We start from the raw sequence: 15,636 nt of genomic DNA, 5'->3' as shown, positions 1-15,636 counted from the left end.
TAAACCCATTTTCAGGTAACTTTTTTCAAAATAATCGCAGTTATTCATTTTTTAAATTAGAGCAATTCCAGCTTAAATCAGGAATTTTCCTGGTACTTTTGTACCCGACCCTCTCCGATTTCAATGAAACTTTGTAGACATGATATCCTGGGCCTATATAAGCCATTTTTGTGTATATGGAGCCAATAGTACTCGAAAATAACATTTGAGAAGGGCGTAAGGTATTTAAATATTTTTGTATTTTGTAATTTAAAAATTACTGTATCTCGAAGTCGTTGCGTCGTATCAAAAAGTAGTCAAAGACAAACTTGTAGGAAATTGGACGGGCTTTCTGAAAAAATACACTGAAACAAAAACACACCTCACATCTATGAGATTTTTTGATTTTTAAGTCTAAAACTTAAATTTAAAGGTGATGTCACGATATTTTTTCATTCAAAATTTTTGAGAAAATAGCCTGAAATGTTACCAAAAGACTGATGAAAAATGCAGGATGGTATGTCTCTCTTAAAAAAATACAAAATACATTAACTAAAACTGTTTTTTTGAAAAGTGGTCTAAACGTCAAAATTTTTAAAAACCAGTAGTAGGGATCGATTCTCCAGACAATTTTACATAAAAGTGTCCATATTGACCATTTTCCTATGTGCAATCCTTTGGGAGATACAGCGGTTTTAAAAATAAAAATGTTGAAAAAACGGGTTTTTTGTGGTTTTTGGCAATTTCTATACAACAGACTTGGTTTTTCAGTCTCGTAAATATTTTTACCGGAAAGCTCGTCCCTTTTTCCATAAGTTTGCGTTTGACAGCTTTTTGATTGGATGAAGGGCTTACAGATATAAGCTTAATTACATTGCTAATAACTGAAAATAGAATATTTTTTTCAGTGTGATAGAAACCAGGGCAGTAAATTTACTTACGTAAATATAAAAACGATATAAATCAAAAAGCTGTCAAAGGCAAACTTATGGGAAATTGGGCGAGCTTTCCGGTAAAAATATTTACGAGACTGAAAAACCAAGTCTGTCATATAGAAATTGCAAAAAAAACCACCAAAAAAACCGTTTTTTTCAACATTTTTATTTTTAAACCCGCTGTATCTGCCCAAGAATTGGACATAGGACAATGGTTAATATTGAGACTTTTATGTAAAATTGTCTGGAGAATCGATTCCCACTACTGGTTTTAAAAAAAATGACGTTTAGACCACTTTTCAAAAAAACAGTTTTAGTTAATGTTGTATTTTTTTAGGAGAGACATACCATTAGGGTGTAATAACATAATTAATTTTCCAGCACAGCACTTTTTCAGTTCCTTTTGGGGTCCTAATCACCCTCCCAAAATTTGGGAACGATTGGTTTTGTCTTCGCTTTGCGCAAAGCGATTGAAATTTGTATGGAAATTACTATGGGAAAACGTACTTTTTGTATTTCGATTTTTAAATTTTCACGTTTCACGGTATAATAAAACCCAGCACATAAAAGTTGCGCTGAAATGTGCTCTACAACTTTCCCGAAGAAAGTATGGTGCTAAAATGCTTCTGAAAAATGATATAGAGTTTTTCAGAAAAAAAGATAAAAGGATGTCTTGAAAATCACTTTATTTGCCAACACTGCCAAAGCACACGCTGTGGGTGGTGTTCAGTCGGGGCTTTTCTTTCTCCTTGTTTGTCTGTGGTTTAGAAAGAAAATGTTTCTTTATAAAATTGGAAGTAATATTCTAAACACATTTTTTACGTAACCACCGTTATTCTACAATGTGACGTAATCGCCAAATTGTGAGATTTTATAGCTTTCAGTGGCAATAAAAATATAATTCATGTTTGTTCAATGTGGACAAACTATTTTTTTGATGGTTTATTTTTTCGTAATTTATGTTACTTATTTGAGAATCTGTGTTTTGCTTAACATGATGTAACCGACATTTTTATTTTGTGGTTTTCAGGGAAATTTCAGCCTAATTTTATAAGATCTTACTTATATCGGTATTTTAGTTCAAGCAATACGGTTTTGGCAAAAGCCTTGCCGATTTTATTTTTCAATGAGATCTAAACGCCAAATGTTCGAACATCGACTGTGAAATAATCATATAAAATGGTGTAAACTATATATATAAAAAATTTCGACTGTTTTGTTCGAACGCGAATCAATTCAACACGGAACGTCGGATCGATGTGCTCTTTGTTGCGTTGGGTTCATATAAGTCCAAGGAAGGTTTTTACGCCAAAAAGTTACAACTTTGGCCACTCTGGAACCGATTCCGAAAAATCTGCAGATTGTATGGGAAAAGCTGCGTAAAATCATATTTTGATCACAGGATGCTGAATTAGCAAACAAGCAAGAAACGTCAGGAAACCAAAAAAAGGGCAGGACGAAGTTTGCCGGGTAAGGCTTGTTCATGATAAAAAAAAGATAAAATTAACGTATTGCGCATTTTGCACTTTACTAGAGTCTTGCGCAGTTATTTTCATCACAGTAACTTTTTATCACAGTGATTTTTCATCACAGTTGTGTCGTTTCCAAGGGTTGTCAAGGTATGTAAACTGTTTATGTTTTGATTTCTATTTTTGGAATGTCGGGCCATGTTACGAAAATTCTACTCATCCATTGTGTTTCAGGACCCAATCTGAAGAGGAACGGAACAGATTCATTGGAAGTGCAAGACAGTTTTGTGGGACTTAAGTGTGTGGAATAGTTGAACACTCAAAAAACTTCACTTTCTTGGCTTTTTAGCTTTGGCGATGGCGGGTTTTCCCAGCTGCGATCTCCAGTCTTTGTTGCCGGATGTAGCTTCTAAACTGCGGCCTTGAGGCTGTCTTCGGCTTAGACTTCCGTGCCGGATGTGGATGAACGACCAGCTGTTGAATTCGTTTCACGCAGAAATCTTCCTTCCTTGTTGAATCGGCAGCCCCAGCGTCTGATCCGAGCGTGCTGAGAGGGCGGGCGTGCCCTCCTTGGCGTTGGAGGCGAGTGGCTTCTGGGTATTCGTCCTTGGCGTTGATGGCGCGATGAGGTGCTCTTATAACGGTTGGATGTAGGCAAATGCCATACAGGACTTACACTGTCCAGGCCGATAAAACCGAAACGGACGCGCGCTCGCGAAATCTCCGGGTTCCATCTTTTGTGCGGTTATTGATGATCAACACACCGAGGATCACGTCTTATCCATTATGATACCAGGTTGGAGAAGTCCCCTCACTACTGATGTGAAGAGTTAAATGTAGTTCGTCATGGATTATGACCAACGGTTACAGGAAAATATGTATTTAAATCGGAAAAAATAAAAGGAGAATGAATAAATTCCTGTTGGCAAAATCATTAAGTCTACTGAAAGTATTCCATAGATTGGCACAAAATTGGACATTAAAATATAAACGGTTCTTCTTCAGTACATTATATGATCTTTATGAAACATTTAAAACTGTCTAGGTAATTAAATTCATTTAGACAATTTACGGGGCATCTAATTTTACATAAAAGTCCCTTTGACACGAAATTTCAATCTCATCACCGTTTCAGGCTGCAAATTATTGAAAAACACCTCTTGTTTCGCATGTTCAAAAATGGAAGGGGTCGTACCGCCCCTCCGTCACGAGAAATCAAAAAACGGACCTCGGATTCGTGATCAGGGACAAAAGTTACCCTTTAGGACAAAGTTTTACGCAAATCGAAGAGGGGTCGGGGCAACTTTTCCCGATTTCGTGTGAGTTGGTAGAGAATTACCCATATGAAACTTTGCCTTGAATTCAAATCCCGGCATACACCTGCTCAATAAACTTCCCAAAACATTTTGGAAGCAACCCTTCATTTGAAGTTTTCCACAAGATGAAGATGAAATGCGCATTAAAGAACTTCCTGGAATAACATTTTCGGAAGTTTCGGTCGCACGTGGTTAATAAACGGAATTTGAAAATCTGAACGTAATAATTTTTTTCTCAACCGTTTCTTTTTATCAGGACCTCGTGGCGCGGTGGTTAGTGGCTTCGGCTGCCGATCCCTAAGTTGCTGTAGTGCGCGGGTCCGATTCCTGCCTTATCCTCCTTGCCTTCTATCGGATGGGGAAGTAAAACGTCGGTCCATTTGCGTAAAAGAGGTTTTGGGTGACTCACCACACATAACCTTCGGACGCCTAGAAATGAGCAGAAACTTGCAACAGAGCCCACAAAAGACCCGGGGGTCATTAAAGTGGATTGCTTTGCTTTTTTGTTCTTTTTTTCATGCTGGCACAGATATCATTTCTCAAACCACCTTACAGAAAAAAAACTCAACGTTTCTCAACTAAAAAAAGGGAATCGAACAGCTGATCTAACCCTTCAAAGCTTTTAAGCCCAATCTTACGCACACAAGATCACACAAAAACGCACGTATACAAATACAGTATTATGAAAATTGAATCTTGATTTTCGCACTGTAATATTACTGTTCTGATCATGACATAAAATAAATGTTTTAAATGTAATTCAAGTAAAACAATGTCAATGACCCCAATGTTAGTTTGTAAACAAAGTTACGTCATTTTTTGCAAAAAGTAGATTCTAAAAAAAGTAACATAATTTATGAAAAAAATTAACCATCATAAAAATAATTTGTCCACATTGAACAAACATCAATTATATTTTTATTGCCACTGAAAGCTATAAAATCTCACAATTTGGCGCTTACGTCACATTGTAGAATAACGGTGGTTACGTAAAAAATGTGTTTAGAATATTACTTCCAATTTTATAAAGAAACTATCAGAAAACATTTTCTTTCTAAACCACAGACAAACAAGGAGAAAAAAAAGCCCCGACTGAACACCACCCACAGCGTGTGCTTTGGCAGTGTTGGCAAATAAAGTGATTTTCAAGACATCCTTTTATCTTTTTTTCTGAAAAACTCTATATCATTTTTCAGAAACATTTTAGCACCATACTTTCTTCGGGAAAGTTGTAGAGCACATTTCAGCGCAACTTTTTATGTGCTGGGTTTTATTATACCGTGAAACGTGAAAATTTAAAAAATCGAAATACAAAAAAGTACGTTTTCCCATAGTAATTTCCATACAAATTTCAATCGCTTTGCGCAAAGCGAAGACAAAACCAATCGTTCCCAAATTTTGGGAGGGTGATTAGGACCCCAAAAGGAACTGAAAAAGTGCTGTGCCCATCAAATTGGGCCATCTTTCATTTTTTCCATACAACGATATTACACCCTACATACCATCCTGCATTTTTCGTCAGACTTTTGGTAACATTTTAGGCTATTTCCTTAAAAATTTTGAACGAAAAAAAATCGTTACATCACCTTAAAATTTAAGTTTCAGACTTAAAAATCAAAAAATCTCATTGATGTGGCGTGTATTTTTGTTTCAGTGTATTTTTTTCAGAAAGCCCGTCCAATTTCCAACAAGTTTGCCTTTAACCACTTTGTGATACGACGCAACGGCTTCGAGATACAGTAATTTTTAAATTACAAAATACAAAAATATTTAACTACTTTACGCCCTCCTCAAATATTATTTGCGAGTACTATTGCTTCATTTTTTTTTTTTTTTGATTTTTGATTGCTTCATATACACAAAAATGGCTCATATAGGACTAGGATAACATGTCTACAAAGTTTCATTGAAATCGGAGAAGGTCGGGTACAAAAGTACCAGAAAAAATCCTGATCTGAGCTGGAATTGCTCTAGTGCCCATGTTTGCCCACTTTTGAAATAAATATTTTTGAAAAGCTGAGAAAATTATCTATGTTTTGCTTTTTTAAACTTTGTTGATACGACCCTTAGTTGCTGATGTTTTCTAAGTCCCACCCAAAAAACCCAACATTTTCTAACGTCGATATCTCAGCAACTATTGGTTCGATTTACAATGTTAAAATATGAAACATTCGTAAAATATTCCGATCTTTTCAAAAACAATATTTTTAAAAATTTTAAATCATGACTAACATTTCAAAAGGGTTATACATTCAATATAACGCCTTTTTGAAATGTTAGTCTTGATTTTAAATTTTTTCAAATATTGTTTTCGAAAAGATCGGAAAATTTCACGACTGTTTGATATTTTAACATTCTAAATCGGACCATATGTTGCTGAGATATATATTTTTTTCAAAAGTGGGCAAACATGGGCACTTATTTAAAAAAATGAAAAACTGCGATTATTTTGAAAAAACTTGCCCCAAAAAGGGCTTTAGCTTGAAAACGGTGCACTTGATCAAAATTTCACTAAAGTACTTTTTGATTGCAAATTCAATTTCACATCGAAACATGAAGTTGGAAATTTTTTACGACCGGTATTTCGATTTTTTTGAAAAAATCTGTATTGTTTCAAATTTTTTTTAACTCGGTCAAAGATTTTTTGCCCATTCTGGAAATTTCTGAAAATTTGACATTTGATGTAACATATCAGAAAAAATAGTGTTTTTTTTTGCAAATCAAGTTTTAGTGACTAATAGTTAGATTAAAAATCACCGAAAAATTTTACCGTGTATCATTTTTTCAGTGTAGTCCATGGATACCTACAACTTTGCCGAAGACATCAAATCGATCAAAAAAATCCTTCAAAAGATACATATTTTTGAATTTTCACATATCATTTTGTATGGACAGCTGTCAAATTTAATGGAAAATTATACGGACAAACTGATGCAGAATGGCTTCTTTGGGCATATATGTTTTGCTTTTTTAAACTTTGTTGATACGACCCTTAGTTGCTGATGTTTTCTAAGTCCCACCCAAAAAACCCAACATTTTCTAACGTCGATATCTCAGCAACTATTGGTTCGATTTACAATGTTAAAATATGAAACATTCGTAAAATATTCCGATCTTTTCAAAAACAATATTTTTAAAAATTTTAAATCATGACTAACATTTCAAAAGGGTTATACATTCAATATAACGCCTTTTGAAATGTTAGTCTTGATTTTAAATTTTTTCAAATATTGTTTTCGAAAAGATCGGAAAATTTCACGACTGTTTGATATTTTAACATTCTAAATCGGACCATATGTTGCTGAGATATATATTTTTTTCAAAAGTGGGCAAACATGGGCACTTATTTAAAAAAATGAAAAACTGCGATTATTTTGAAAAAACTTGCCCCAAAAAGGGCTTTAGCTTGAAAACGGTGCACTTGATCAAAATTTCACTAAAGTACTTTTTGATTGCAAATTCAATTTCACATCGAAACATGAAGTTGGAAATTTTTTACGACCGGTATTTCGATTTTTTTGAAAAAATCTGTATTGTTTCAAATTTTTTTTAACTCGGTCAAAGATTTTTTGCCCATTCTGGAAATTTCTGAAAATTTGACATTTGATGTAACATATCAGAAAAAATAGTGTTTTTTTTTGCAAATCAAGTTTTAGTGACTAATAGTTAGATTAAAAATCACCGAAAAAATTTTACCGTGTATCATTTTTTTCAGTGTAGTCCATGGATACCTACAACTTTGCCGAAGACATCAAATCGATCAAAAAAATCCTTCAAAAGATACATATTTTTGAATTTTCACATATCATTTTGTATGGACAGCTGTCAAATTTAATGGAAAATTATACGGACAAACTGATGCAGAATGGCTTCTTTGGGCATACCAAAAAATGAATAACAACAACAACAATCTGGAACACATTTTGACATGTTGTTAGAACAAGCTTTTATTCCTTTCAATTAAATAGAACAACTCCAGATATATCTTAATCAGCAAAGAAAAACCTTTGAATCCCCCCACATCAAGGGCCACACTCAATCTACCCAATCTCGGGCGGACGCCTCTATTTGCCATGGTTCTGATTAGCTCCGAATTGATATCGTAAGCGTATCTTCATTCAGTATCGCCCAAAGGTTCGACGTTCGGTCAACATTCCATGTTTGCAGTTCCGCATACCGGTCTCCGACTGTGTATAACTATACTTGGGAAGTTTTGAAAAAGAAGAAAATCTTCCACCACAGAGGCAAGTATGCATGCTTGCTTCGGGATTCTTTCGCCACAGGAATGTTCCAGCAACAGGAAGCACTCTGATCTGAACTGGGTTGTGTTGTTATTAGATATAGGACATGCCCTCTAAGGCAGCAGCAGCAACAGCAGTAGCACCCACATGGTAAACGGAGAAGAATTCAATTTGCCCGGTGGTACCCCTCAGCGTTGAGGTAGCGTTTGGCAGGGAAGTCGGGGTTTATATCCGGACATTCCAGGGTGGTTCCACGTGGCACAGGTTATCTTTTCGATAATCCGTATCGTATGCATTGCACACTTGTTCAGCAGAGAGAGTGGGAGGGAGACGGAAGATGTACAAAGCAAACAGAATTCTTTTCGAAATGTTTCACATTTTTGCATGCACACATTGGGGCGATGGATATGGTCTTGGAGTTTTGGAGGAAGAAAGTTGTACGATGTCATGCGGGATCGGATCAGACTTGCCTTCAACGGTGAACGACGTTTTCCGAGGAAAATCGTTGGGGCATGTTACCGGAGGAGGTTTGCAAAATAATTCTTGTTATTGGTTTTTTAATATCTAAGTTCTATTTTGTAACACCCTTCATCATGTTCAGATTATTCAAATGCTTAGTTGCAGAAGAATTTCAAGTTAATTAACTAAATAAAGAAAGACAAGACATGCTGATCTCATCAGATACGCTCCTTTTGAAGATGCACACATCAAACACAAACATAACCTCTGTGAAATGTGTTGAAACAACTTCTGCAAAATGTATCTGCTTTGATTTGCAATGCAGCTTCTCTTCACATCCCAACCCAGAAGGATTCAAAAATAGAAATGATTGATGATTTGAAATGCCAAAGGCTGCTGCTTCAGAAGGGGCCCCAATGTTTGCCCAGGTTGTGATACAATCTGTTTCATCAATACGCCAGTTGAAAAGGGTAAATTGGGGTACGTATAAATTTGGGGGTTTTCATATAAAAGTAAATTGTCAATGTTAGAAAATCTGTATATAAAGTCAAAATCAGGAATATAAGCACAAAAACTCAATTTTGTTAAACTTAGTATCCAGATAAAAATGAGCTGTTTTAATGCAAATTGATTTGTCGTTCTTTTTATTTAAAAGAAAGTTTATGAGTACCCTTTTTATGACCAAAGAAGTGATTTTGCATCCATACAAGTCATTATACAATTTTGACAGCTGTCCAAATGAAAAGGTTATAAAATTATTTAAAAAATTGTATTTTCTTATCAATCAGGTGTCTTCCGCAAAGTGGTAGACTTCTCAGAAAAAAATACTAAACCATTAAAACATAAAATAATCATTATTGAAAAATCTTTCTTTTGAGCTATGGCAGAAGTTGATGAAAATTAGATACTTTACATACAATTTAATATCTTGCACCGTTTTGAGTAATTAATGTTTTGTTCAAAACGTAACTTTTCAATCTGAAATTAGAATCTAAAATTAAACTAAAAGTTTAAAAAAATGAGTCAATTATCTAAAGTCATAGGCGAAAATTTCAAAAAGACATTAAACATTAAAAATATAAAAGACATTAAAAGTCATTAAATGTAAGTTTCGTGGTAAGTACAACTTAAAAGCACTGAAAATTTTCCAGATATATCTTATTTTATGTTTCAGGCACCTACATGTTCTTGTGAAATTTTGTTTCATGTGGGACTATTGAGTTTTTGGTGAAACTGGTCACCGGTTCTAGGATAACTTCAGTTCAATAAAAATCAACTTCTGAACTCGACAAATAGGGTCCTAAAACCCTTTATCGATTTTTATGTACAATGGTAAAAAACATGATCAAAACCCATTTCTGATCACTTTTTTTCATTTAAATGCAAACAACAAATTGACTAGACAACATAGGACCTTTTCTGCCACAAAGTTATTTTTTAATCCATTTAAAATCCTTTGCGGACGTACAACGGGATATTGTACTCAGAAAAATAAGCCTAATCATTGTGAACAATAAAATCTCAAATTTATGATTAATTTTAGGACCCAATTGTTTGCGAACGAATAAAGCGTTCAATTTCCCGACCCGGGAAAAAATCCCTTTTCCCGGGAAATTTGTTGATTTCCTGGAAATTTCCGAAATTCAAGCGGAAGTATACTTTTTTCTAACTTTTGGTACAAATGTTTTGAAAATTTACAAGAAAAAACATTAAAAGATCCTTACTTATTTAATTCATTTTAAACTATTGTTCACATGTAGAGTTTTTTAAAACCTTCTATCCCGAGCAGACGGTAATAACTTTGGAATAACATTTTTTTGATATTTCAAAATGCTAGGCCAATAATATTTTATGTTATTTATAACAAGTTTTGTTATTCGCCGATATGATTTTTTTGGTATTGGACTGTTATTGTAATAACAGACTTATAACATTTTTAGTTATTCTTCGAACAAATCTTTGTTATTATTTTTTGTTATTTTAACAACTAATCAGATCATCCCAATAATATTTGGAGTTATTCTTCCATAACAAAAAATGTTATTCCCAGGTTGTGTTTGCTTTCAATCAATATCAGACCAATAACAAATTTTGTTATGATAACATAAACTGTTATTCAACTATTACGCAAAAATGAATTTTTCAAGAAAAATCCATAACACTTTTTGTTATTTTAACAGAATTTGTTATTGAAATGGCATGAATTTTGTTATTACTTGATATCATAATAATTTTCTAAGGGAAATTTGTTTCGTTGAATTCGAGAAATCAAATAAAAAATGTGCCAAATGTATGCAAGCATATTTCAAAAACTCCCTTCAAATCTTTAAAAACTTTGAGTTGTGATTGAAATAGTGATTCAAGTGAAAAAACAACGAGAAGTCTGATTTTTAAGGGTAATTAAATGATTATATATTCATTAATTAGTTATTGTGATTTCTTGAAATTTTTTTCAAAAATTCGGAATTTGATGTGTTTTTAAAATGCATTTTTTTTCTTAAAAAAAATCCTCAAAATTTTTGTTATTACAATATGGGGTTCAAATGATCGGGATTTTTGTCAAACATTTCAATAGTAATAACCAAGATTTTGAAAATACTTAAAACTGTCACAAAATTTAGTTTTTTCGAAAAAATACCCCAAATTTTTGTTTTTTACAGAATGGGTATCAAATAGTCGGAATTTTTTCATACGTTTTGAAGTTTTTACGCATATTTTTAGACTTAAAAACTTTGTCCTAAGGGGTAACTTTTGTCCCTGATCACGAATCCGAGGTCCGATTTTTGATATTTCGTGACGGAGGGGCGGTACGACCCCTTCCATTTTTGAACATGGGAAAAAAGAGGTGTTTTTTAATAATTTGCAGCCTGAAACGGTGATGAGATAGAAATTTGGTGTCAAAGAGACTTTTATATAAAATTAGACGCTCAATTTGATGGCGTACTACGTAGATTTCCGAAAAAACGTATTTTTCATAAAAAAAAACACTCAAATTATTTTTAAAACTTTCCCATTTTCCGTTACTCAAATGTACATTTTTTTGGAACATGTCATTTAATGGGAAATTTAATTTTCTTTTGGAATCTGCATTGACCCAGAAGGGTCATTTTTCATTTAGAACAAAATTTTTCATTTAAAATTTCGTGTTTTTTTCTAACTTTGTAGTGATATTTATTAGAGTGTAAGAATGTTCTTCAAAGTTGTAGAGCAGACAATTACGCATTTTTTGATATGTAAACATAAGGGGTTTGTTTATACATCACGAGTTATCGCGATTTTACGAAAAAAAGTTTTGAAAAAGTTCGTCGTATTCGATCATGGCCGTTCATCGTCACTCGCGACAGACACGGACGACAAAACAAACAGAAACACAAAAAGTTTTTTTTTTCAAAACTTTTTTTTTGTAAGATCGCGATAACTCGTTATGTTTATAAGCAAACCACTTATGTATCTATATCAAAATTTTGTAATTGTCTGCTCTACAACTATGTAGAATATTATTACACTCTGAAAAATAACCCTGGAATGTTAGAAAAAACACGAAACTTTAAATGAAAAAATGACCCTTCTGGGTAAATGTAGATTTGAAAAGTACATTAAATTTCCCATAAAATGACATGTTCCAAATCTTTTTACAGTCAAGTAACGGAAAATGGGAGAATTTTTAAAAATTTTGTAGTGTTTTTTTTTTTCGATGAAAAATAAGTTTTTTCGGAATTCTGAGTACGCCATCAAATCGGGCGTCTAATTTTACATAAAGGTCCCTTTGACACCAATTTTCTATCTCATCACCGTTTCAGGCTGCAAATTATTGAAAAACACCTCTTTTTTCGAATGTTAAAAAATGGAAGGGGTCGTACCGCCCCTCCGTCACGAGATATCGAAAAACGGACCTCGGATTTGTGATCAGGGACAAAAGTTACCCCTTAGGACAAAGTTTCGCGCAAATCGAAGAGGGGTCGGGGCAACTTTTCCCGATTTCGTGTGAGTTGGTAGAGAATTACCCATAACACAATTTTTTAAATACCCGTTTTGTAAAATACTAAAATTTTGAGTTTATTTTCCAAAATGCGTAGTAAAATTGGAGTGTTTCCTAAAATTTGTGCTATTGCTTTCGAAAAGTATAACAAAATCTCGATCATTTGATACCCATACTGTTACAAAACTGAAATTTTGTGTATTTTTTTCAAAATACGTAGTTTTGTGAAAATAGATTAAGAGCTTCTTAGGTGTCTTCGGGGCAAATGATCAGGGTCAATAGGGGTATCTTTTGGTATGGTGGACATTACAGTGGTCAACATTTTAGGGTGGTTCAGAAATTTTATCTTGCGGCTCAACGCTTTGATGTCTTCAAAAAAGTTTTAAAAAACATTATTTTGAGCAACTTTGCTAAAGAACCGTTTTTATTATTTAGGTTAAGGTGTTCATGAAAAAATGAGTTTTTTGGATTTATCAACTGAGGCTTAGGTCGTAGCAAGTTGGCGTTTCCAAGACACTTGAAGAGCTCATCAAAGCAAACATTTTTATTTCAAAGGAATGAAAATTGGTCGTTTTAAACAAAAGTTATAGCCAAAATAGAACAATAAATAATCCATTTTTAAATGTGAATAACTTAAAAAGATGATGGGTTTTGACCTCGCTTATTTTATCTTATTTTGAAAATGATCTACTGGTGGTCTAGAATCTAGATGTAGAAAAAGGTTTAGTGGTGGTACAAGAAGAAACAAGTTTTAACTTAAATTTATCAGGTAGCAACAACATTAATAAAAAATGTTTTTGATATTTTCCATGAAGAAATCAAAAATAAATCTAAAGTTACGGAATAAAGTACATAACAGTAAAAGATATAATCAAACCTCCACGAAATTTGAAATCGTTTTCTTTCCATAAACTTTTCTTTTAAACCAATTTGAAAATATTCTTTAATTAAAGATGATTACACATTGACTGCAATTGACCTGCGAACGGATGCGCTCCACTTAACCTACTCCAGCATCCTCTACGTTCAGAGCGAAAGCGAGAGACAGTTCCAATGCTTCTGACTGAAAGCCGAACCAGGTCATACCTGTTCTCGTTTGAGCCTTACGGCACACACATCAAATGCACCACCACAACAAAGCCAAAGAGGGTGAGTGGAATCGATTGTGTATTTTGTGGGATCCGCTCCTATCGATACAGAGGTGTGTGTGTGTGTGTGCTCAAAGGTTTTACGCAGGTAACACAATAGGCAAATACCGACCTCTCTGCGTGTGTTGGCCCTGTAATTTTACATCCAGAATCCAGGGTGAAATTGTAGGCTGTAGGCGATGATGGAAAGAGGGAAGTGCCGTTGAGGTCGTGGTCTCTTATCGATAGTCTGGTTGGGCTGGAACCGGATGGCCACTGCAGAACCGCAGAGTGTAAAACGAAGCCAATTACGAGAGGATATTGAATGGGACTCTTGGTCGTATCGTCAGATCGATTCATCATTACAATCTTGCGGCCTGCGATGATGGCTGTGAGGGGGGGTGAGGTGACACTTTTCTAATTGGGCAAATGAAGTGGGATCGAACTGGGGTTGGGGTTTTGCGGTCGAAGCACATCGGCTACTGCTTTTGAATATTTTATAACTGCTGTGACTATTGCTTAATTATGAAGCATGAAAACTACTCAAACTACAAGCAACTCGGAATACTGGACAGAGTCTGCTAATGCTACCAAATTGCGATGTTTCCTCTAATTAGCACTGCTACGAAGGACATTTTGCTCGAGGGAATAACTTGTTTTCGTTACGATGATAACGGATTGCCACCGTTCTGGGAATTGGTAGTTTAGAGAGGCGCTTTAGACCCAGTCTTGACGCATTAAGTTGATTGTGAGAAATGCGCTTTGATTTACTATTTCGAGTTCATATTCCACATTTCCTGCCGACTTCCCGAGCAGACGGAAATAACGCTGGAATAACATTTTTTGATATTGGAAAATACTAGGCCAATAACATTTTATGTTATTTATAACAAGATTTGTTATTCGCCGTTATGATTTTTTTGTTATTGAATTGTTATTGTAATAACAGACTAATAACATTTTCAGTTATTTTTCGAACAAATCTTTGTTATTATTTTTTGTTATTTTAACAACTAATCCGATCATCCTGATAACAATTGGAGTTATTCTTCCATAACAAAAAATGTTATTTCAAAGTTGTTTTGGCTCTCACACAATATCAGACCAATAACAACTTTTGTTATGATAACATAAACTGTTATTGAACTCTTATGCAAAAATGGATTTTGCAAGAATATTCCATAACACTTTCTGTTATTTTAACAGTATTTGTTATTGAAATGGCATGAATTATGTTATTACCGTCTGATCGGGTTGAAACATTTGACAGATTTCTAAAGCGGTTCCCAGAAATGTACCTACCCTTTTCACAACACGCTCATGCACGTACGTCAACAGCAAGCGGTAGAACATCGAAGAGTTGTGATGCCGACACACATTATCGGACTACCTTCCGGTTGACTAATTGCAACCAGGATTTATGAAAGCACTCCTCCGTAAGCGTTCAGCGGTTTTCCCTGTATAATCAAAACAGGAGCCACGCGTGCACTATGGGCCATCTCCATACAAACAGGCGGCCAAATTATTTTTTTTGCTTTTTAAATGTTTTTTTGATACAAATTTAGGTAATTGTATGGTATTGAAATGATATACGTCGATTTTTATGACTATTCATGTTTTTCAATAGTTGATTGTTTATAATAAATAGTCTTTTCATTTACATTTGCAAGTGAAACAGAATTGCATATATATTATATTGCAAGTTTATATTATTAAATTATGGATAAGCTCCCACCCCACTTTAAGGACACAACCCCTCCCTCCTCTTTCTTTCACCCCCCCCCCCTCTCCTCCTCCCCACCAACAAATTTTTGTTAAGCGTAATAAATTCATTTTAAGTCAAATATTTATTATTTCCTGTTGTGTGTTTCTTTTGTGAGTCCATGCCGTATAACTTGAGACCACCCCCTCCCACCCTTATGGGCATAAATTGCGAATATTTTAATTATTAAATCAAATAACAGAAAAATAAATTTTATCCACAATATTAATTATGAAGTAAAACGATAAAATACAAACCATATTCTTAAAATTCATTTGATTATAGAGTTTGTGACAGCTTCAGGATATGTTAAAGGTACTTTTTATGATGTTTTGTACTAACCAACATAGAACTTAAATGTGGATTAGT

General features: G+C 34.1%; 1 protein-coding gene and 1 long non-coding RNA gene across 12 annotated transcripts in view; both read left to right on the top strand.

Moving 5' to 3' along the window:
* LOC6053453 overlaps positions 1–15,636 on the top strand; it is a 324,644-nt gene that overhangs the window by 104,977 nt on the left and 204,031 nt on the right. The window lies entirely within an intron of this gene.
* LOC119770841 lies at positions 2,485–3,299 on the top strand. The gene is made up of 2 exons (XR_005279020.1): positions 2,485–2,533; positions 2,618–3,299. It is a non-coding gene; the product is annotated as an uncharacterized LOC119770841 (long non-coding RNA).

Source organism: Culex quinquefasciatus, chromosome 3 (genome assembly GCF_015732765.1).
Source record: "Culex quinquefasciatus strain JHB chromosome 3, VPISU_Cqui_1.0_pri_paternal, whole genome shotgun sequence".
In the NCBI taxonomy this organism is placed as follows: domain Eukaryota; kingdom Metazoa; phylum Arthropoda; class Insecta; order Diptera; family Culicidae; genus Culex; species Culex quinquefasciatus.
The sequence above is the reverse complement of the archived record's forward strand: the minus strand, read 5'-3'. Positions and strand labels throughout refer to the sequence as shown.